The following is a 23,779-nucleotide window of genomic DNA, read 5'->3' as shown; positions in this document are numbered from 1 at the left end:
TGAATTGCCTATTTCTACATTCAAATTTTTCAGTTTTTATTTCATGCATTATGGGGTTCTGCATTTAGGCCATATATATTTATTTGATATTCTTCATAGTCTGATCTTTTACAATTATAAAATATACCTCCATGGTTTCTGGAAACATTTGATGTTAAACTGGTAAGAACAGGTACTATACTTGGCCTTAGCCAAAAAGGCGAGAAGCAATCTGGAAATATCTGCTAATCTTATTTTAGAACTGTAGTACATGATGAGTTGCTGCTCTCTTGCTGCTTTCACAAATTTCTGTCTTTGGTATTTGACCATTTGACTACAATGTGTCAATCTGTAGATTTTTTTGATTATCTCACTTCAAGTTGAGTTTATTGGACAAATTTATTAATGTTTTTCATAAAATTTGAAAAAAATTTATAGTCATTTTTTGACATTTATTTATTTGTTTGAAAGTCATATTTATAGGGAAAGAGGGAGAGAAAGAAAGATCTCCCATCCTCTGATTTACTTATCAAATGGACACTACAGCCAGGGCTGAGTCAGGCTGAAGCCAGGAGCTGGAACTTATCCAAGTCTCTCACATGGGTATCAGGAGGCCCAAGTACTTGGGCCACCTTCTGCTGCTTTTCTAGGTTTGTTAGTAAGCAGCTGGATTGGAAGTGGAGCAGCCAGGACTCAAATCAGAACTCATAAGGGATGCTGGCATCACAAGCATATGTTTAACCTGCTGTGCTTCAATGCCGGCCCCAATTTTAGTCATTATTAATGCATGTACTCTTTCTGCCCATTTTTCTCTCTTATCTGTTTCAGGATACTGCATTATACTCATGTTGTCTGTAATGGTGCCCCAGAGGTTTCTGGGTCTCTGTTCATCTCTCATCATTCTTTTTTATTCTATTTCTCATAAATGGAATACTCTCAATTGACCTTTATTATAACTTGACTATTTTTTCTGTATTATCTATGAAAATTTTATTTTTATCCATATTCTTTGACTTCCTATATCTTTTTTATTCATTTGTATGTATCTCATCTTCCCACCATTACCTGCATTCCCACGCATTCTTCCCCCTTCCTGCTCCCTTTCCTGTTCTATATAAGAAAGAAAAATAAAGAAAAAGAAAAAAGAACGAATGGAGTTAAAAAAAAAAAAAAAAACAAGAGAACTGTTCCTCAAATCTATACAAGGTCTGTTCTATGTTGTTGCTTCTCAAAGGTGATTTGGTTTTTTTCCTCCTTCCCCTCTTCCCTTCCTTCCTCCCCCTTCTTTCCTTTTAGAAATTTAACTGTCTTTAAAGAAGAACCCAAGGATGATGCATCTTTACACTGTCTGATCGAATCTACAGCTAAATCCATCTACTAAATTTTTTTAGGTATTTTTGGGTATATCCACAAATAAATACATGCATGTGGCTTTCTAAAATACATCTGAGCTTTCAAAACTTCTGTGGATATCTTAATTCCTAGATGTTCTTTATTTATTTATTTATTTATTTATTTTTTGACAGGCACAGTGGACAGTGAGAGAGAGAGACAGAGAGAAAGGTCTTCCTTTGCCATTGGTTCACCCTCCAATGGCCGCCGCGGCCAGCACGCTGCGGCCGGCGCACCGCGCTGATCCAATGGCAGGAGCCAGGAGCCAGGTGCTTTTCCTGGTCTCCCATGGGGTGCAGGGCCCAAGCACCTGGGCCATCCTCCACTGCACTCCCTGGCCACAGCAGAGAGCTGGCCTGGAAGAGGGGCAACCGGGACAGAATCCGGCACCCCGACCGGGACTAGAACCCGGTGTGCCGGCGCCGCTAGGCGGAGGATTAGCCTAGTGAGCCGCGGCGCCGGCTCCTAGATGTTCTTTTACACTTTTTGGATAGCTTATTTTTAGCAGCCACAAAGTTAATTTCCTCTAATTTTTTTATGGACGCGACTGGAAGAAATCTTGTTGAGTGCAATAAGCCAGACACAGAAAGACAAATACCGCATGTTCTCCCTTATACGTGGGAGCTAAAATTAAAAAGAAACAACGAAAACCTCCGTGTATCAGTATTGCTGCAAATACAGCTTTGTGAAACTTTGTTTTATATCTTTGTCAAACCAGTGTTATATCAAAAACTAAAGAAAAGACAGAAAGGTAAAGGAAAGGAGGGAGGGTGGGAAGAAGGAATATCATGTTCTTAGAACTGCAATTACTAATCACATTGAATCTGTCAAAAACTAAAAATTTCAAAAAGAAACAAATTACTTAAATACATTCTTAAAACTCTCAGAATTACTTTCAGTTAAATATTTATAACATTCTACAAATAAATACTTCTGGGTGGGTGGCTAGGAGCCTTAATGAATTTTGTTTTTCCAAGTTCCAAATTACTAAAGGATCAGACTAGATTAATCATACACAAATGTTCATTTTTTCTCAAAAAAAGAAAATAATCAAAAATACCTGAAATTCTACCTCTCATTAAAGTATGCTTGAACCAGTTGTGACATTAAAATTTCCTTTTGTTTAACCAATAATAAAAAAAGTATTACCAAGAATTATAGAGTGATCCTCAAGTAATTCAATAAGTGACTATTTTTCTAATTTGGGAAAGCTGTCCTTTATTATAAATAAAAATATTTCTCACCATTTCATGAAGAAAAGGTGAGTTCAAAGGGAATTTATAGTTTTTATAGCTGCCATAGCAAAGTACCAGATGCTGAGCAATTTAAACAATGAATTTTTTTTCTCACAGTCCTGGAGGCTATAAGTACAAGACCAATGTACAGGTAAAGTTGGTTTCCTGTGAAGACTTACTCCTTGGTTTGCAGATGGCTGATCTCTTGCTGCCACTTCACATGGTCATCTATCTGTACACATACACTCCTGGTATCCCATTTTTAATAAGAACCTCAGTTGTACTGGATTAAAACTCCACTCTAATAGCTCATTTTGAATAAAGAACCTTATCTCTAAATATAATCCCATTCTGAGATACTGAAGGATAAAACTGCAACATATGAATTTGGAAGAAATACCAATCCGCCCATAACATGAAGAATGGTTGACTAAATTAAAATTTATGACATTCATGTTTATCTGGGCCTGTGGGTTTTTTGAAACATCATGTAAATGAAAAGCTTGCAGACAGTAGAGGTAAATTACATTGGAGTATACAGGAATGATGGAACCAATAAAATGAATATTCACATAAAGTTAGAGAGTAAAAACCTACCTCATGCATGATTCAGGAAAAGCAATGAGAACAACAGAGCAGTAATAAAGTCCTTCAGCTAAGTAGTGTTTCAGCTGCATTTTAGAAGCTAATTATAGTTTTTTCATTGTTATTTGCTCCTAATCTTGTGTTTACTTCCTTTCTGTTTGTGATCTATTAATCACTTGAAATATGTATTTTTAAATTTCCAACCATATGAGATGTCAGTCATATTTCCATTTGATTCTAAATTTTAATATACTATGATCAAAAAATGTGGTAAACAATATTTATTTTTGCATTTATTCAAGACTATTTTCTAAAGTACTTTATATAGTCAGACTTTAGAAACAATTAATTGCGCTTGTAAATAATAGGTATTTTTAAATCATTTGGTGTACCTTTTTATACATATCCACTAGATTAACATGTTTGAACTGCTCAAATATTTAGACTTTCATCAATTATTGGTGTGCTCAATCACTCAGCATTAGAGAGAGATGTTAAATTTTTTTAGAATGGCTATAGACTTAACAAAGATAGCATATATATATTATCCTTTTTTTGTAGTTTGAGGCTATTTGATGTAATTGAGGCCAGAATTTTACATTATACAAGCATAATGCTCCTAGCGATTGTTATGTAAAGATGCTCTTTACCCTCCAGAATGCTTTAAGCTAAGAGGTTGACATTATTTTTCCGATATCAGGTTTTTTGTTTTTTGGATTGTATCAATCTGTTGTGTTTTTATTATTTTTTAAATTTTTTGCACACTTTTATGGATGTGTTCATGCTTACAAAAATCATATAGATTGGTTTAATGAGTTGCCATGCAATTATAACCATGCTTAAATAATTATCCACATTTTGTTTTTTTAAAAACTTTTATTTAATAAATATAAATTTCCAAAGTACAACTTTTGGGTTATAGTGGCTTTTCCCCCCATAACCTCCCTCCCACCCACAACCATCCCATCTCCCACTCCCTCTCCCATCCCATTCTTCATCAAGATTCATATTCAATTATCTTTATATACAGAAGATCAACTTGGTATATACTAAGTAAAGATTTCAACAGTTTGCACCCACACAGATACACAAAGTGTAAAGTACTGTTTGAGTAGTAGTTTTACCATTAATTCTCATAGTACAACACATTAAGTACAGAGATCCTACATGGGAACCAAGTTTACAGTGACTCCCGTTGTTGATTTAACAATTGACACACTTATTTATGATGTCAGTAATCACCCGGGCCACTTGTCATGAGCTTCCAAGGCTATGGAAGCCTCTTGAGTTCACAAACTCCAACCTTATTTAGACAAGGCCATAATTGAAGTGAAAATTCTCTGCTCCCTTCAGAGAAAGGTACCTCCTTCTTTGATGGCCCGTTCTTTCTGCTGGGATCTCTCTTATGGAGATCTTTCATTTAGATCATTTTTTTGCCACAGTGTCTTGGCTTTCCATGCCTGAGAAACTCTAATGGGCTTTTTAGCCAGATCCGAATGCTTTAAGGGCTGATTCTGAGAAGAGAGTGCTGTTTAAGGCATCTGCCGTTCTATGAGTCTGCTGTGTATTCTGCTTCCCATGTTGGATTGTTCTCTCCTTTTTAATTCTATCAGTTAGTATTAGCAGAAACTAGTCTTGTTTATGTGATCCCTTTGACATTAATCCCATCATTATGGTCAATTATGAATTGAAACTGATCACTTTGACTAGTAAGATGGCATTGGTACATGCCACCTTGATGGGATTGATTTGGAATCCCCTGGCACGTTTCTAGCTCTACCATTAGGGTAAGTCCGAGTGAGCATGTACCAAACTGTACATCTCCTCCCTCTCTTATTCCCATTTTTGTATTTAACAGGGATCAATTTTCAGTTAAATTTTAAAGGCTAAGAATAATTGTACGTTACTTAAAGAGTTCAACCAATGGTATTAAGTAGAACAAAAGAAATACTAAAAGGGATAAAGTATTAAGTTGTTCCTCAACAGTCAGGACAAGGACTGATCAAGTCATTGTTTCTCATAGTGTCCATTTCACTTCAACAGGGTTCCTTTTTGGAGCTCAGTTAATTGTCAATCAGGGAGAACATATGATATTTGTTGATTTGGGACTGGCTTATTTCACTCAGCATGATGTTATCCAGATTCCTCCATTTTGTTGCAAATGACAGGATTTCATTTTTTAACGGCTGTATAGTATTCTGTAGAGTACATATCCCATAATTTCTTCATCCAATCTACTGTTGATGGGCATTTAGGTTGATTCCAGGTCTTAGTTATTGTGAATTGAGCTGCAATAAACATTGAGGTGCAGACAGCTATTTTATTTGCCAATTTAATTTCCTTTGGGTAAATTCGAAGGAGTGGGATGGCTGGGTCTTGTTGTAGAGCTATACTCACGTTTCTGAGGAATCTCCAAACTGACTCCCATAGTGGCTTGACCAGTTTGCATTCCCACCAACAGTGGGTTAGTGTCCCTTTTTCCCCACATCCTCGCAAGCATCTGTATGTGAGCCATTCTAACCGGGGTGAGGTGAAACCTCATTGTGGTTTTGATTTGCATTTCCCTGATGGCTAGTGATCTTGAACATTTTTTCATGTGTCTATTGGCCATTTGGATTTCCTCTTTTTACAAATGTCTATTTAGATCGTTGGCCATCTCTTAAGTGGGTTGTTTGTTTTGTTGTTGTGGAATTTCATTATCTCTTTGAAGATTCTGGTTATTAATCCTTTATCAGTTGCATAATTTGCAAATATTTTTTCCCATTCTCTCGTTTCCCTCTTCACTTTCCTGACTGTTTCTTTTGCAGTACAGAAAGTTCCTAATTTGATGTAATCCCAATTGTTAATTCTGGCTTTGACTGCCTGTGCTTCCAGGGTCTTTTCCAAGAAATCTTTGCCTGTGCCTATATCTTGCATGGATTTTCCTATGTTCCCTAATAATTTGATGGTGTTGGGTAGTAGATTAAGGTCTTTGATCCATTTTGATTGGATTTTTGTGTAAGGTGTAAGGTAGGGGTCTTGCTTCATGCTTTTGCACGTGGAAATCCAGTTTTCCCAGCACCATTTGTTGAATAGACTGTCCTTGCTCTAGATCCTTGATCAAATATATAAGTTGGCTGTAGATATTTGGATTGATTTCTGGTGTTTCTATTCTGTTCCATTGGTCTGTCCATTTGTTTCTGTACCAGCACCATGCTGTTTTAATAACAACTGCCCTGTAGTATGTCCTGAAATCTGGTATTGTGATGCCTCCGGCTTTGATTTTGTTGTACAAGATTGCTTTACTATTCGAAGTTTCCTGTGCTTCCATATGAATTTTTTACCAGATCTGAGAAGAATGTCTTCGGTATTTTGATTGGTATCTCATTGAATCTATAAATTGCTTTTGGGAGAATGGACATTTTGATGATACTGATTCTTCTAATCCATGAGCATGGAAGATTTTTCATTTTTTGGTATCCTCTTCTATTTCTTTCTTTGAGGTTTTGTAATTTTCATCGTAGAGATCCTTAACGTCCTTGGTCAAGTTTATTCCAAGGTATTTGATTGTTTTTGTAGCTATTGTGAATGGGATGGATCTTAGAAGTTCTTTCTCAGCAGTGGCATTGCCTGTGTATACAAAGGCTGTTGATTTTTGTGCATTCATTTTATATCCTGCTACTTTGCCGAACTCTTCTATGAGTTCCAATAGTCTCTTAGTAGAGTCTTTGGTTTCCCTAAAAGAAGAATCATATCATCTGCAAAGAGGGATAAGATAGTATAACTTCTTCCTTCCCAATTTGTATCCCTTTAATTTCTTTTTCTTGCCTAATGGCTCTGGCTAAAACTTCCAGAACTATGATAAATAGCAGTGGTGAGAGTTGGCATCCCTGTCTGGTACCAGATCTCAGTGGAAATGCTTTCAACTTTTCCCCATTCAGTGGGATTCTGGCCATGGGTTTTTCATAAATTGTCTTGATTTTGTTGAGGAATGTTCCTTCTATACCCGATTTGCTTAGAGTTTTCATCATAAAGGTTCTTGTATTTTAGCTAATGCTATCTCTGCACCTATTGAGATAATCATATGGTTTTTCTTCTGCAGTTTTTTTATGTGGTGTATCACATTGATCGATTTGCGAATGTTGAACCATCCCTGCTTACCAGGGATAAATCCCACTTCGTCTGGGTGGATGATCTTTCTGATGTGTTGCTGCATTCTATTGGCCAGAATTTTATTTGAGGATTTTTGCATCTATGTTCATCAGGGAAATTGTTCTGTAATTCTCTTTCTCTGCTGCATCTTTTTTCAGGTTTAGGAATTAAGGTGATGCTGGCTTCACAGTAAGAATTTGGGAGGATTCCCTCTTTTTTGATTGTTCTGAATAGTTTGAGAAGAATTGGAGTTAATTCTTCTTTAAATGTCTGGTAGAATTCATCAGTGAATCCATCTGGTCCTGGGATTTTCTTTGTTGGGAGGGTCTGTATTACTGATTCAATTTCTGACTCGGTTATGGGTCTGTTTAGGTTTTCTATGTCTTCTTGGTTCAAATTAGGTAGGTTGCATGTGTCCGGGAATCCATCCATTTCTGATAGGTTTCCCTGTTTGCTGGCATACAAGTCCTTGTAGTAATTTCTGATGACTCTTTTTATTTCCGTAATTATCCACATTTTGCAAATCTTGTTTTATCTATATTAAGCTCCCATACTTACCTAGCATCCTTCTAAATCACAGAAAAATATAAAATGTTTTCTCCCACATTGTATTCCTCATAGCTTATATTTTATTTTTCTAATATTTTAGTTCTTCCTGGTTAAACATTCACTGAAGTAATTATTATTGATAGATTTTGCAGTCAATGCTTAGATTAGATTAACATACACATTTACTGATGTTTTTATTCATCAGTACTTTTTCATTTAATTTAAAAAGTAAAATATTAATTTTAGAATTATATTTTTAGTTGAGATATCAGTTATTAACTATAGGAGACAGAACATGCAAGCAGACAAAAATATCTTAAGTTATTCCTGTTGCGGACTGAACTAAGGTACTGTCAGTGGGAATTTAAAAAAGTGGTGAGCCTGAGAGATATTCCAGAAGGACTGATTAGAAATTTGTTGTGAAAGAGGGAGATGGTGTAATCTAGGGGAAATTAGAGTTCTGTGAACACATGTTAGTCCATTTTGCATTCTATAGCAAAATACCAAGACTGGGTAACTTCATACAGAGAAATGATTTATTTAGCTCACAATTCTGGAGGTTCAGAGGCCTGCATCTTGGCAATGGCCTTGATGCTGGCAGATTTCAGTGGTGGCACCGGACATCACTTGGCAAGAGAGAGGGAGTATACATATGTGCCTCTTCTGGTCTCTCTGGTCTCTCTTTATAAAACCAGCAGTATCCAATCATGAGCACTCTACCCTGATGACCTTATTAATACTAATAACATCTCAAAGACCCCACCTCTATTAGGTTTCCACTCTCTTAGTGCCTTACAATGTGGATTCATTTTCAACACATGGACCTTTGGGGAGGCACACTCAAATTGTATCCAAACCATACCACCTGGCTCATCTGAATTTTTTATGAAGGCTCAACCTGTATTTAAGGAATACACAAAGAAAACTTTGAATTCTGGACATAATAAATTTGATTCTGTTTTGGAAGTATCTGTGAAGAAATATCCAATACACATTAGAAAATATAAGCCTATATAAAGAGTTGAAGATGTAGAACTGACAAAAGCAACACCTCATTGAAATAAATACCATCTCTCCCATAATCCGTATATGTGCATACATTTTCTCCTTCCTTGGATAGGGGCAAGTAGGAGAGTGAAAGGTTGCTAGTTATCCTTGGTCTGATAGATGCAAATTTGGTAATGTTTTTAAGCATTGTAATTCAAAATAGTGCTTGTGGACCAGCAACATAACTCGAAAGCATATTAGAGATATAGAACCTCAGCACCATGCATATCTCTTGAATAAGAATTTACATTTTACCAAGATCCACAGGTGGTTCAATATATCCATTATTTTCTGATGCTCAATATTTTGAGGCAGTATTATAGATGGCCATGTTTGGGCACATGACTGTTCTTTTAATAAAAAAGATTTTATTTATTTATTTGAGAACTAGAGTTACAGAGAATGAGAGGGAGAGACAGAGAGAAAGGTCTTAATTCTGTTGGCTCACTCCCCAGATAACCACAATGGCCAGAGCTATGCTGATCTGAAGCCGGGAGCCAGGTGCTTCCTCCGAGTTTCCCACATGGGTTCAGGGGCCCAAGCACTTGGGCCATCTTCTACTGCTTTCCTAGGCTACAGCAGAGAGCTGAACTGGAAGAGGAGCAGCCGGGACTAGAACCGGAGCCCATATGGGATGCTAGCACCGCAGGCGGAGGATTAACCTACTGTGCCACAGCGCCAGCCTGGGCACATTACTGTTCTAAACATGTCTCCTGACACCTGATTTAATTTTGAGTAAGGAAAATTTCAGGAACAATATTCAGGGTGAAAGATCAAGAATTGATACTACATTTTATACTGAAAGTAGATTTGGGTGGGAATTTGAAGACAGAGTAGTAGACCCAGAAAACACATCATAACTTTGAAGTGCCTTCAGAAGAAGACCTGCAACGGGCCAGCGCTGTGGCTCACTTGGTTAATCCTCCACCTGCAGTGCTGGCATCCTATATGGGCGCCGGCTTCTAGTCCCGGTTGCTCCTCTTCCACTCCAGCCCTCTGCTGCGGCCCGGGAAGGCAGTGGAGGATGGCCCAAGTGCTTGAGCGCCTGCACCCGCGTGGGAGACCAGGAAGAAGCACCTGGCTCCTGGCTTTGGATCGGCATAGTTCCGGCCGTAGTGGCCATTTGTGGGGTGAACCAAAGGAAGGAAGACCTTTCTCTCTGTCTCTTTCTCTCACTGTCTAACTCTATCTGTCAAGTAAATTAAAAAGAAAAAAAGACGAAGACCTGCAAAGGAGTTTCTATGGGGCTGTGCATTAGCACTTCAATTGTCAGATCATGAGGACTGGAAGTCCAATGGAAAGGACTGAGAAGGGAGGATAGAAGTGTGGTGGAAGGGAACACTCAAGAGACTTGATTAAGTAGTTATTTTCTACCCATGGGGATGGATTTCAATATTCTAACAATCAGCATAGCCTTATCAATTTTAACAGAGATCAGTCCTGAGAAAGAGTCCAGAAGGGAGAGGCTTATGGGATATCAATTTTGTAGCAAAATCACTTGTATGTCCCATGTAAATTCTCTAAGAGGAGCTGGCACTGTGGCACAGTGGGTAAAGCCACAGCCTGCAGTGCCAGCATGCGATGTGGGCACTGGTTTGAGTCCCAGCTGCTCCTTTTCTAATCCAGCTCTCTGCTATGGCCTGGAAAGGCAGTAGAAAATGGCCCAAGTCCTTGGGCCCCTGCACCTATATGGAAGACCTGGAAGAAGCTCCTGGTTTCAGATCAGCCCAACTATGGCTGTTGCAAGCATTTGGCAAGCATACCAGCAGATGGAAGACATTCTCTCTTTCTCTCTCTCTCTCTCTCTCTCTCTCCCTCCCTCCTTCCCTTCCTCCCTTCTTTCCTCCCTCCCTCCCTCTCTGTAACTGCCCTTCAAATAAGTAAATCTTAAAAAAAATTTTAAGATAAAATTCCTAAATTTAATGATAGCCGGGATTAAAGATAGAAGTAAAGACATTTGAGAGCATTATTTTTTGGAAGTATCCCTCTAATTTCATATTTGAGGCAATTAACTGCTCTTCTTATGCTTTTAGTTAATTTTTACTTATTTTTTTCCTGGGCTTTTATGCTATTGAGTAAAAAATGAAATTTCTCTTTGGTCCTTGTAAGTTCACACTTGGGATGTATCCCTGAAACAAGACAGATTGGCGGCCGGCGCCGCGGCTCAATAGGCTAGTCCTCCGCTTGCAGTGCCGGCACCCCGGGTTCTAGTCCCAGTTGGAGCGCCGGATTCTGTCTGTCCCGGTTGCCCCTCTTCCAGTCCAGCTCTCTGCTGTGGCCCTGGAGGGCAGTGGAGGATGGCCCAAGTCCTTGGGCCCTGCACCCCATGGGAGACCAGGAGAAGCACCTGGCTCCTGGCTTCAGATCAGCGCGGTGCGCTGGCCGTGGCAGCCATTGGAGGGTGAACCAACAGTAAAGGAAGACCTTTCTCTCTGTCTCTCTATCACTGTCCACTAAAAAAAATTTTTTTTTTAATTAAAAAAAAGACACATTGGCAAGAGAAAAAACAAGTGAGTTCATTAATGTGTTCCATGCATTTCACAAAGAAGAAACCTCAAGGAAATGTGAGTCTAGATTATGTAACATCTTCAATAAGACACAGAAAAAACTGTAGACAAATGACAGGACAATGGAAAGTGGACTGAGGTAAGAAACTGAGGGAAGGTAAATATAAGGGAAGAAATTAATGGAGTAAAGACAGTTTACATATTCCTCTGATATTGTCTCTGGGCTGAAAAGCATTGTCAACAGTGAAGGAGAATTTATATCCCGTCCTTAGGAAGAAAAAATGTAGGGTAAGAAGAGTTTTGTTTCTGGCTCTGCTTTTCAGTTGCTCAAATTTCTGGGTGACATAGTCTAGATTCTTTCAATGCCTTTAATTACACATGCTAGGATTAAATATAACATCATTGCTTATGAGATTATGCTATCTCTAAAGTGAAAGAAACTCCACTCTCTACCAACATCTGTGTGAGAATGAGAAAGTCCTGGGGGATTCACTAATATAGGAATACCCACTTTTTTTTTTTTTGGCTCATGTCTACTACCCACACCAGAGTCTCATGGCAAAGATTCCAGAAAGATTTCCTCAAGGCTCTGGCAGGAAGAGTAAAAAATAATACTTGAAACACACTCGAGAGTATTATCAGTAACAAAAGCCAACTTTCATGGATAGAGACTTTTTGAGAAGCTTATACCTGGGCCATGAGGGCACAGTCTTCCTCAGGCCATCCTGTGTAACTTAAATTTGGAGGTGCAAAAAACTTTTAAAAGTAAACAAATTTAAAAAATTGTGAAGATCATAGACAGAAGACACAGGCCTAATAAAAACTGGTATTTGGCCGGCGCCGCGGCTCACTAGGCTAATCCTCCGCCTAGCGGCGCTGGCACACCGGGTTCTAGTCCCGGTCGGGGTGCCGGATTCTGTCCCGGTTGCCCCTCTTCCAGGCCAGCCCTCTGCTGTGGCCAGGGAGTGCAGTGGAGGATGGCCCAGGTGCTTGGGCCCTGCACCCCATGGGAGACCAGGAAAAGCACCTGGCTCCTGGCTCCTGCCATCGGATCAGCGCGGTGCGCCGGCCGCAGCGTGCTGGCCGCGGCGGCCATTGGAGGGTGAACCAACGGCAAAGGAAGACCTTTCTCTCTGTCTCTCTCTCTCACTGTCCACTCTGCCTGTCAAAAAAAAAAAAACAAAAAAAAAAAACTGGTATTTAAGTGGAAGAATTCTTCCAGTTCCACATACCTTATCATCATAACAGGATTAATCCAGTGTCCAGTATAACAATATCAACTGAAATAGTTGCAAGATACAAAAGCTCTATAAGGAGGAGTACTTAAGAAAGACCAAAGCAAGAGTGGGGAAGGGAGTAAAAAAAAATATAAAGGAATTTGAAGCCTTTGTCACCTATAGCTATAGCAAATATTAAACAAAAGCTAATGTCTAGGGACTTTATTATCAATCTTCACACTGAAGGCTTACTTACCTCAGTTCCTATTACTTAGTACATTATATCCAAATTTCAACAACAACAAAAAAAAAAGTAATAGCAAAAGGCAGGTAAAAACATGGTCTGAAAAGAAAAAATGTTAAACCAGATTCAAATACATCAAAGATACTGAACTTACACAGGGAATTTAAAATAATTATGATTGGGGCTAGTGTTGTGGCACAGCGGGTTAAGCTACCACCTGCAATGCCAGCATCCCATATGGGCTCCAGTTCAAGCCCCAGCTGCTTCACTTCTGATCCAGCTCCCTACTAATGCACCTGGGAAAGCAGCAGAAGATGTCCCAAATGCTTGGGTCCTTGCCACCTATATGGGAGATCCTGACTCCTGCCTTTGGCCTGGCCCAGCCCTGGCCATTGCAACCACTTGGGGATTGTGCAAGTAGATGAAAGAAATTCTCTATACCTCTACACCTCTATACTTCTACCTCTACACCTCTACCTCTATACCTCTATACTTCTACACCTCTACACCTCTACCTCTATACCTCTACTTCTACCTCCCTCTTTTCATAACTCTGCATTTGAAATAAATAACCTTAAAAATACTAATGATTAATAAGTTAACATTTCTAATGGAAAAACAGACAATGTGAAGTTCAGATGGATAATATAAGCAGGGAAGTGATAACTCAGAAAATGGAAAGAAATGCAGGAAATCTAAAGAAGAATGTCTTTGATAGAAGCATCAACAGATTGGATGAGTTAAGGAGAGATGTAATGAGCTTGAATAGAAATTCAATAGAATTTCAATAGAAATTTCTCATACTAAAATGCAGAGAAAAAAAGAAGTAGAAGAAATAGAACATCTAAGACATGTGTGGTAATTTCATTGTTTATTTATAAATATTTAGAAATTTCCTTCTTTATCCCTGATAATTGTTTTAATGATTTTACTTCATCTGATACAATCAATCCAACTCTTTTTATTAATGTGTACATGGCATATCTTTTCTCAATACTTAACTTTATGTGTATGTATTCATATTCAAAGTGGTACTTGGGGCCAGTGCTGTGGCGCAGCCAGTTAACACCCTGGCCTGAAGCGCCGGCATCCCATATGGGCGCCGGTTCTGGACCTGGTTCCTCCATTTCCGATCCAGCTCTCTGCTATTGCCTGGGAAAGCGGTGGAGGATGGCCCAGGCCTTGGGCCCCTGCACCCGCGTGGGAGATCCGGGGGAAGCTCCTGGCTCCTGGCTTTGCATCAGCACAGCTCTGGCCGTTGCGGCCATCTGGAGAGTGAACCAGCGGATGGAGGACCTCTCTCTCTCTCTCTACATCTCCTCTATGTAACTCTGATTTGCCAATAAATAACTAAATCTTTTTTTAAAAAAGTAGTTCTTATAAATAGCATGTAGTTTTATTTTCTTTTCAACTTTTATTTAATAAATATAAATTTCCGAAGTACAACTTTTGGATTATAGTGGCTTTTCCTCCCATAACCTCCCTCCCACCCACAACCATTCCATCTCCCACTCCCTCTCCCATCCCATTCTTCATCACAATTTATTTTCAATTATCTTTATATACAGAAGATCAACTTGGTATATACTAAGTAAAGATTTCAACAGACTGCACCCATAAAGACACGCAAAGTATAGAATACTGTTTCAGTAGTAGTTTCACCATTAATTTGCATAGTACAACACATTAAGGGCAGAGGTCCTACATGGGGAGCAGGTGCACAGTGACTCCTGTTGTTGATTTAAGAATTGAAACTCTTATTTATGATGTCAGTAATCACCCAAGGCTCTTGTCATGAGCAATAGCATGTACTTTTATCTTACTTCTGTGTACAATATGACCATCTCCCCATTCTCAATGGTTTGCTTAGTTTTTTTCCATTTACATTAATTGATTATATGGTTGGATTGAAGTCCATTTTATTGATAGTTGTTTTCTATTTATTCTCTCATTTTTTTTCTATTTCTGCCTCCCTTTAAGTATTTCCTACTACATTTGCTTTCATACTCAGCATATTAATTTTACTTTATGCATTTTTAATTTATATCAGCCTACCTGCAAATAATATTATTTGGAGCTCCATTCTTACTATAAGCATCAGATAAATATGCACCTAAATCCTTCCTTCTTTTTTGTGCCTTTTTAAAATATATTTTGCTTCTATATGTTATAAAAACACATTACTACTATTTTTATGTTATGTAATCAATTAAGTTTAGCATGAAAAAATATGGCTATATCTATATGTATATATCAAAGTTATTGTTTGGGCATTGTATCTTTATGCTTGAGGAATTTGCTTTTAGGCTATTTGTTATAATGAATTTACCCTTTAACCATGGCCTATAATAAATTCTTTTAGTTTTTGTATTTGGCTATGAAGAATTATGTTTTTCCTTTATTTTTGTAGATAATTTCATTTGATACAAGATTTGAATCGACAATGATTTATTTTGATTACTTTGAAGATGGTGTTGTATTGTTTTCTTAGTTGCACTGTGTCAGATGCATATATAGTGTAATTATTTCATCTTTTTTTATATATGTCTTTCTTTCCCTGGCTGACTTCAAGGTTTCCTATTAATCATGGGCTTTAACAATTTGAACATGATATTTCTTATATTTTTAAAATCTTTCTTGGGTTTTCCTGAACATTTAGAGTATGATTATTTCATTTTTAGCAATTTGCACACCATTTTTCCTCAAATAATTTTTCTTGCCTTTTCTCTTTCTCTTCTCCTTCTGTGATTTAACTATTCAGATGCTATACTGTTTTATATTGTTTCACACTCTAGGGTGCTTCATTTATTGACAGCATCTTTTTTCTCTTTGTATATCAATTTGGAAAATTTCTATTGACTTATCTACTGATTCATTCATTTCTTCCTCAGCTAGATGGACTCTAACAAATTTTGGAAGGCATTCTTCATTTCTGTTAACACAGTTTTATGGGCTTATTATTTCAACTTAACTGTTTTAAATAGTTTTCATCTACTTAGTGAAATTTAAAATCCATTCATTTATATTGTCTACTTTTTCCAATAGAGCTTTTGATACATTTAGTCGTAGTAACTTTTAAATCTCTATTCTATAATCCCATTACATGATTCATCTCTGAATCTAGTTTTGTTGATTGCTTCAAGACTTGTGAGGTTTCTCTTTTTTGTAATGTCTTACTTTTAATTGATTACTTAATATCATATGCACATTGATTACTTACATCATAATGTACATGGAAGTCTTTCTTGGAAATGGGCATCCCTCTACTTTTGCAATCTATGTGATTGTGTAGCATTTAGTAAATCTTCTCAGGAGCTGAATTGAATTTGTGGTTTATTGTTGTCCAAGCTACAGAAAACAGGTTGCTAGTTGCTGGGATGGGAGGGAATTTAACTATAAAAGTCACAAGGGAGTTTTTCAGACTGATAAAAATGTTCATCGTGGGAGCAGAAAGATGGCAGAATAGGAAGGGAGCACACTGATAGTCCGGGGAGAGACAGTTTAATAAAAGTGGAGATACTGCAGGTTCAAGGAAGAGTAGGGGAAGAAACAGCAGAGGAAACTCTTCCGGAACTAGTGATTCACAGTGGACCTGCGTGGAGAGCGTGGGAGCCCACAGTTTGGGACAGCAGCGGCAGACTCAACACACCAGCGCTGGAACGCGAGGTGAGCCAAACCTCAATAGCCCAAGACACTGGCAGGCAAGCGGAAAGAGGAGACTAGAGGGAATGACTCCATGGGGAAATGTTCACTAGGCTAACTAGAAGAGAGAGAGAAATAAAAAAAGTGACCGATACAGACATGAGTTTCTCTCTCTCCACTCACCTCTCAAAGGCAAGCAAGACAAAGAGCAGGCGCCATCTTGGACATACGTCATAAGCAGGGAGACCTCAGGTCTGCACTGGCCCTGAGCCTAGCCGAAAAACCTAACTCTGGGGGGGTGTGAATTAACAGGAGATTAGTACCTAGTGAATGTGTGGTGCTACTGAACTGAGACTGTAAAAAAAGAGACGGTGGGGGAGAGAACTTACGGAATTCACGTGAGTACTCTCCAGAGACGCTACAATTCAGTAACCTTGGCAACCCAGTGGGAGACTGCAGGAGGAGAATTTGAGCCCACACTGAGGGCAGGCCAGATTCCCTGTGTGGTCCTTGGTAAAGGGCTTCCGAACTCTAGCTCCTGTGGGTATATCATTTGCCTGCTAACTACCTCCAATTCCTTTAAGCTGAGTGGAATTACTTCCCTTTTTAATCAAAGAAAGAAAGAAAGAGAGAGAGAGAGAGATTTACCACGCCTAACCTGGGAGTGTCACCTTTGGCACACCCTTAACCCTGAGGAACCAAACAGAGCTCTCAGGCCACACCCATCTCAAGCCTCTAAGGCTCCATCAAAAACAGACAGTCCACTTAATCTGGAGTCATAGTATAACAAGAAAAAACACCACAGTGAAGAAACCAAAGAATATCTCCAATATACCAAACAACAAATGCAAAAACCGAGGTGATAAAGAACAAGGAAGACACTATGATGCCCCCAAATGAAAAAGACACCCCAATTCGAGATTATTAAGATGATGAGATAGAAGAAATGCAAGAAGCAGATCTCAAAAAAATTGATAAGAACATTAAGAAGTTCTCAAAAACAAATTCCTGAACTACAGAAATCCTTAATGGACAGGATAGAAAATCTCTCTCATGAAAATGAAATATTAAGGAGGAATCAAAATGAAATGAAACAACTAATAGAACATGAAACTGTGATAGTGATGAGAAATCGTAATGAAATGAAGAATTCAATAGATGAAATGACAAACACATTAGAGAGCCTTACAAACAGAATGGGTGAAGCAGAAGAGAGAATATCGAACTTAGAAGACAGAGAACAGGAAAGGATACAGTCAAACCAAAGAAAAGAAGAGGAAATTAGAAATCTAAAAAATATTGTGGGGAATCTACAGGATACTATTAAAAAAACCAACATTCGGGTTCTAGGAGTTCCTGAAGGCATGAAGAGGGAGAAAGGATTAGAAGGCCTTTTTAGTGAGATACTAGCAGAAAATTTCCCAGGTTTGGAGAAAGACAGAGACATCCTAGTACAGGAAGCTCATAGAACCCCTAGTAAACATGACCAAAAGAGATCCTCACCATGACACGTTGTTATTAAACTCACCACAGTGAAACAGAAAGAAAAGATCCTAAAATGTGCAAGAGAGAAACGTTGGATTACTTTCAGAGGATCTCCAATTAGACTCACAGCAGGCTTCTCATCAGAAACCCTACAAGCTAGAAGGGAATGGCGAGACATAGCCCAGGTACTAAGAGAGAAAAACTGCCAGCCCAGAATATTGGTAAATATTGGTAAATATTTGGTAAATAACAAACTCATGCATGAAAATTTGGTTCAGCTGTAATGGGATATTGGGTTTAAGAAAATTGCCTGAAAAATTAGCATTCTAACTTGCCAAACTTGTTTTTAACTTGATTTGACAGTTCTGGCCTAAATAGTAATGGATAACCAGATCTTTCAGCCCATAAAATGATTTTGTAGTCTCTGGTTTATGACATTGATTTCTAGAGTGTTTTGTTTTATTTATTTCCATGAATTTCACAAATACAACTTTAGAAACATAGAAATTCTTCCTACTGTACACACCTTCCCACCCACACCCCATCCCTCTTCCTCTTCCCTCTCCTGTTCCCAGAATTGTTTTTTACTAAGATCTATTTTCATTTAACTTTATATACATTAAATTAATTCTATTCTAGGAAAAGAATTCAACACTTTGTATGTGGAAGAAAAAGAAAGAAAAAAATCATATAAAAAATTTTTCCTCAACAGTCCATCTAAAGGCTGTTCAAAGTCACTGTATCTCAAAAGTAATATTGCATTTTGTTTTTTTAGAAACTACATTAGCTTTAAAGAAGAACCAAGAATGATACATCTTTTGCAAGCATTTAGACATAACTATAACTTATGGGACATAAGAATATCCTCCACTAAATACACTAACATGAATTAATTGCTTTCAGTGGTGTGGATATTTTAATGAGATTGATTCTTCCAATCCATTGACATGGAACACTTTTCCATTTTTTGTATTTTCTTCTGTTTCATTCTTTAATGTTTTGTAATTCTCATCATGGAGATCTTTGACATCCTTGGTTAAATTTATTCCAAAATTATTTGATCTTTTTGGTTTGTATTGTGAATGGGATTGATCTTAGAAGCTCAATCTCAGCCTTAGTATTCTCTGTGTATAAAAAGGCTATTGATTTTTGTGTGTTGATTTTATATCCTGCTACTTTACCAAACTCTTCTATGAGTTCCAATAGTCTCTTAGTGGAGTCTTATGGATCCTCTATATATGGAGTCATGTCATTTGCAAATGGGGATACTTTGACTTCTTCCTTCTCAATTTGTATTCCATTGATTTTGTTTTCTTGTCTAATGGCTCGGGCTAAAATTTCCAGGACTATTTGAATAGCAATAGTGAGAGTGAGCATCCTTGTCTGGTTCTGAATCTCAGTGGAAATGCTTCCAACTTTTCCCCACCCAATAGTATGTTGGCCATTGGTTTGTCATAAACTGCCTTGATTGTGTTGAGGAATGTTCCTTCTATTTCCAATTTGCTTAGAGTTTTAATAATGAAAGGGTATTATATTTTGTTAAATCATTTTTCTGCATCTATTGCAATAATCATACAGTTTTTGTACTTCAGTTTGTAGCTGTGATGTATCATATCGATTGATATGCAAATGCTGAACCATCCCTGCATACCAGGGATAAATCCCACTTGATCTTGGTGAATGATCATTCTAATGTTTTGTTCTATTTCATTGGCTAGTATTTTGTTGAGGATTTGTACATCTATGATCATCAAGGAAATTGATCTATAGTTCTTTTTCTCTATTGTATTCTTTTCAGTTTCGGAATTAAGGTGCTGCTGGCTTCATGGAAAGATTTTGGGAGGACTCCCTCCTTTTCAATTGTTTTGAATAACTTGAGAAGAATTGGAGTTAGTTCTTTTAATGTCTGGTAGAATTCAGCAGTGAAGCTATCCAGCCCTGGGCTTTTCATGGTTGGGAGGATCTTTATTACTGATTTGATTTCTGTCTTGGTTATTGATCTGTTTAGGTTATCTGTGTCTTCATGGTTCATTTTTGGTAGATCGTATGTGTCCAGGAATCTAGCCATTTCATCCATGTTTCCTGTTTTGATTCCATGCAGCTCTTTGTAGTAATTTCTGATGATCCTTTTTATTTCTGTGGGATCTGTTACATTTCCATTTTCATCTCTGTTTTTATTAATTTGGGTCTTCTTCCCTTTTTGGGCCAAAGGTGTGTCAATTTTGTTTATTTTTTCAAAATATCAACTCTTTGGTTTGCTGATCTTTTTTAGTATTTAATTGGCTTTCTATTTTCTTTATTTTTTTCTCTAATTTTAATCATTTCTTTTCTCCTACTAGTTTTGGGTGTAGTTTGCTATTGTTTTTCTAGGTCCTTGAGATGCACTGATAGCTTGTTTATTTGATGCCTTTCCAATTTCTTGATGTAGGCATTAATATCTATAAACTTTCCTCTTAAGACTACTTTCGCAGTATCCCATAAGTTTTGATATGTTGTAGTGTCATCTTAATTTGTTCCAGAAATTTTTTGATTTCTCTTTTGATTTCTTTTTCAATGACCCACTGTTCATTCAGGAGCATGTTGTTCAGCCTCCATGTGTTTGCATATGTTCTGGAGATTCCTGAGTTATTGATTACCAACATCATTCTATTGTGGTCAGGTAAAATCCGTTGTACGATTTTGATTTTTTTGAATTTGCTACGACTTGATTTACGACCTACCACGTGGTCAATCACAGAGAAAGTTCCATGAACTTGTGAGAAGAGTGTGCATTCTTTGGCTGTAGGATGGAAAGCTCTGTAGGTATCTGTCAGGTCCATTTAGCCTATAGTGTTGGTTAACTCTATTATTTCCTTGATGATTTTCTGTCTGGTTGATCTGCCCATTGCTGCAAGTGTTGCATTGACGTCCCCCCCCCCACTACTATATTTGGGTCTATGTTTCCTTTTAAATACATTAACATTACTTTTAAACAGCTAAGTGCCCTGTAATTAGATGTGTATATGTTTATAATAGTTACATCTTCCTGTTGAATTGATCCCTTAATCATTACATAGTGCCCTTCTTTTTCTCTTTTGACAGTTTCTGTATTAAAGTCTATTTTGTCTGATATTAGGATGGCTACACCAGCTCTTTTTTGGTTTCTGTTAGCATGGACTGTCTTATTCGATCCTTTCACTTTCAGTCAGCGAGTATCATTGTTGGTGAGATGTGTTTCTTGTAGGCAGCAAGTAGAAGTGTTCTCTTTTCTGTTTTTAACAAATAAACACTAATGTGTATGTTTACATCTGAGTTGTTTTTTAATATTTATTTATTTATTTGAAAGTCAGAATTAGAGAGAGAGGCAGAGAGAGAGAAGAGAGAGAGATAGGTCCTCCATCTGATGGTTCCCTCCCCAGTTGGCCGCAACAGCCAGAGCTGTGCCAATCTGAAGCCAGGAGGCAGGAGCTTCTTCCAGGTCTCCCACATGGGTGCAGGGGCCCAAGGCCTTGGGCCATCTTCTACTGCTTTCCCAGGCTATCATAGCAGAGAGCTGGATCATAAGTGGAGCATCCAGGTCTCAATCTGCACCCATGTAGGATGCCAGCACTTCAGTCCAGGGTATTAACCCATTTCACCACAGTACCAGCCCCAAGTTTTCTTTTTTAATCTATTTATCTAGTCTATGTCTTTTAACTAGAGAGTTGAGGCCATTTATATTCAAGGTGACTATTGATAAGTAACGACTTTGCTCTCCCATTTTTCCTTTAATATTCTTATTTTTTTTTTACTTTGGATTTCCTTTGTGCTTGTATTGGGTGTGTTTCTGCCTTCACCTTCTTTTGTAGTGATGACACTGTTACTGTGTGTATCACATCCTTAAACATCTTTTGTTTGGTGACAAATTCTTTCAATTTCTGTCTGTTATGCAAGGTCTTTATTTCTCCTTCACTTATAACTGAGAGCTTTGCAGGGTACAGTATCCTGGGTTGACAGTTTTTTTTCTCTTAAGACTTGGAATATATTGGCATTTTCTCCTAGCCTGTAGGTTTTATGATGAGAAGTCCACTGTGAGTCTAATTGGAATTCTGAAAGCAATCAGGCATCACTCTTGTGCACATTTTGCAATATTTTCTTTATGCTTTACTGTGGAGAGTTTAACTACAATGTGTTGTGGTAAAGACCTTTTCTGGTCTTGTGTATTGAGAATTCTGTATGCTTCCTGTACTTGCATGTCCCTTTCTTTCTCCAAATTAGGGAAGTTTTCTGTTATTATTTAACTGAAAAGGCCTTCTAATCCTTTTTCTCTTTCCATGTCTTCAGGGACTCCTAAGACAGATATGTTGGTTTTTTGATAGTATCCTGTAGATCTGTATTTTAACTTACTAATTTCTTTTTTTTTTTTTTTTTTTGCCTGATTGTAAAATTTACAGAGATTTGTCTTCTAGCTTGGATATTCTTTCTTCTGCCTCACCAACTCTGTTGTTAAGCCTTTCCATTGCATTTTTGTTTGCTTTATTGAATTCTTCATTTCTAGCAACTCATTTTGATTTCTCTTTAAGATCTCAATTTCATGGGAAAAAATTTCATTCGTATCATGTCAAGTTTTCTTTAGTTCATGAATTTGCTTCTGTCTGCATCTCAGTAACTCAATGATTTGTGTTTTGAATTCCATTTCTGGCATGTCCTCAATCTCTTTATCTTAACCTTCTAATACTGAAATGTTGTCATGTCCTTTGGGGAGGGGGGGTTCATAGTCACTCCCTTATTCTTATATCTTAAATATTTTCCTTTATTTTTAGACATTTGTAGATTTTTTTTTCTGATGACTTTTGTTTTGGATCCGAGTCTCTCTGGCTTAGTGGGACATCTACACTTGTAGGGAATACCAAGAGGGGTGTGCTGTGTGTGGCCAGGGTGCTCTGTTCACTATTCCAGGGTGGGGTAAGGACCCAGGACAGGATCCTTATTTTGCATGGTAGCTCTCCCCTGACCTGATGGAAGCCCCAGTATTAGTTTCCAGTATGGTCAGCACTCACCCACAGTGCTTAACAAACTCCACGTTTGATCTCTGGAGTCTTTCCTGTGATTAGATTTCCCTCTGTTATTAGCTGTTTTAGGTAACTGAGGATCTCAGAGAATGCACAGAGGAGCTCAATGGGTGCCCACAACCTAGCCACACTCTGTCTCATCTTAGACAGTCATTGTTTTCTCAGACTAGGGCTCCCAGGGCCCTCCAGGTCATGAATTGTCAATGAGACCACTCTAATTTGCTAGCCAGGCCTGTCTATAAGGAAACTAGGTGTTCCCAGAGCCACTTTCTGTGTGTAGTCCTCACAACTGACTTTGGTGTCAGTGGGGAGGAGGGTGTAGAGTTTTATAAAAAGGATAATTCCATATAAATATAATTTTGACCTTAATTCAGATAAAGGTATGATATAATATTAGCATACTAAGTCATCTAGGTATAATTGCTAAATGCAAATTGGGTAAAGGTAAATGCAATAAATATATCTAAATGTAAACTTTGGTACTCTTAGCATTTTATATTCTATGGAAAACCTATTTCAGTTTGTTAACAAATATGTTTTCATAAATTGTCCATATGACAAATAATTCAAAACTGCTTAAAAGTAACTAAGGTTGAAATTTGATGTTATGATGTGTAGAAAATGTTATCTTAATTTGGAGGTTTTTAAGGGGTTATTTCAAAAATGGTAATCAAGGAAATCAGCAGATGGAAAAAGGCCACAAATAAAATGTGTCCTTGGTAAGGAAGGTTAAGAA

At 37.8% G+C, this 23,779-nt stretch overlaps 2 pseudogenes; both read right to left on the bottom strand.

The window, feature by feature from the left end:
• LOC127484811 (phosphatidylinositol N-acetylglucosaminyltransferase subunit C-like) overlaps nt 1-23,779 on the bottom strand; it is a 155,261-nt pseudogene that overhangs the window by 5,407 nt on the left and 126,075 nt on the right.
• Nucleotides 96-211, bottom strand: LOC127485085 (U2 spliceosomal RNA; annotated as a pseudogene).

This window comes from Oryctolagus cuniculus, chromosome X, assembly GCF_051225735.1.
Source record: "Oryctolagus cuniculus isolate XC-2025 breed Fujian yellow rabbit chromosome X, ASM5122573v1, whole genome shotgun sequence".
NCBI lineage: Eukaryota > Metazoa > Chordata > Mammalia > Lagomorpha > Leporidae > Oryctolagus > Oryctolagus cuniculus.
The sequence above is the reverse complement of the archived record's forward strand: the minus strand, read 5'-3'. Positions and strand labels throughout refer to the sequence as shown.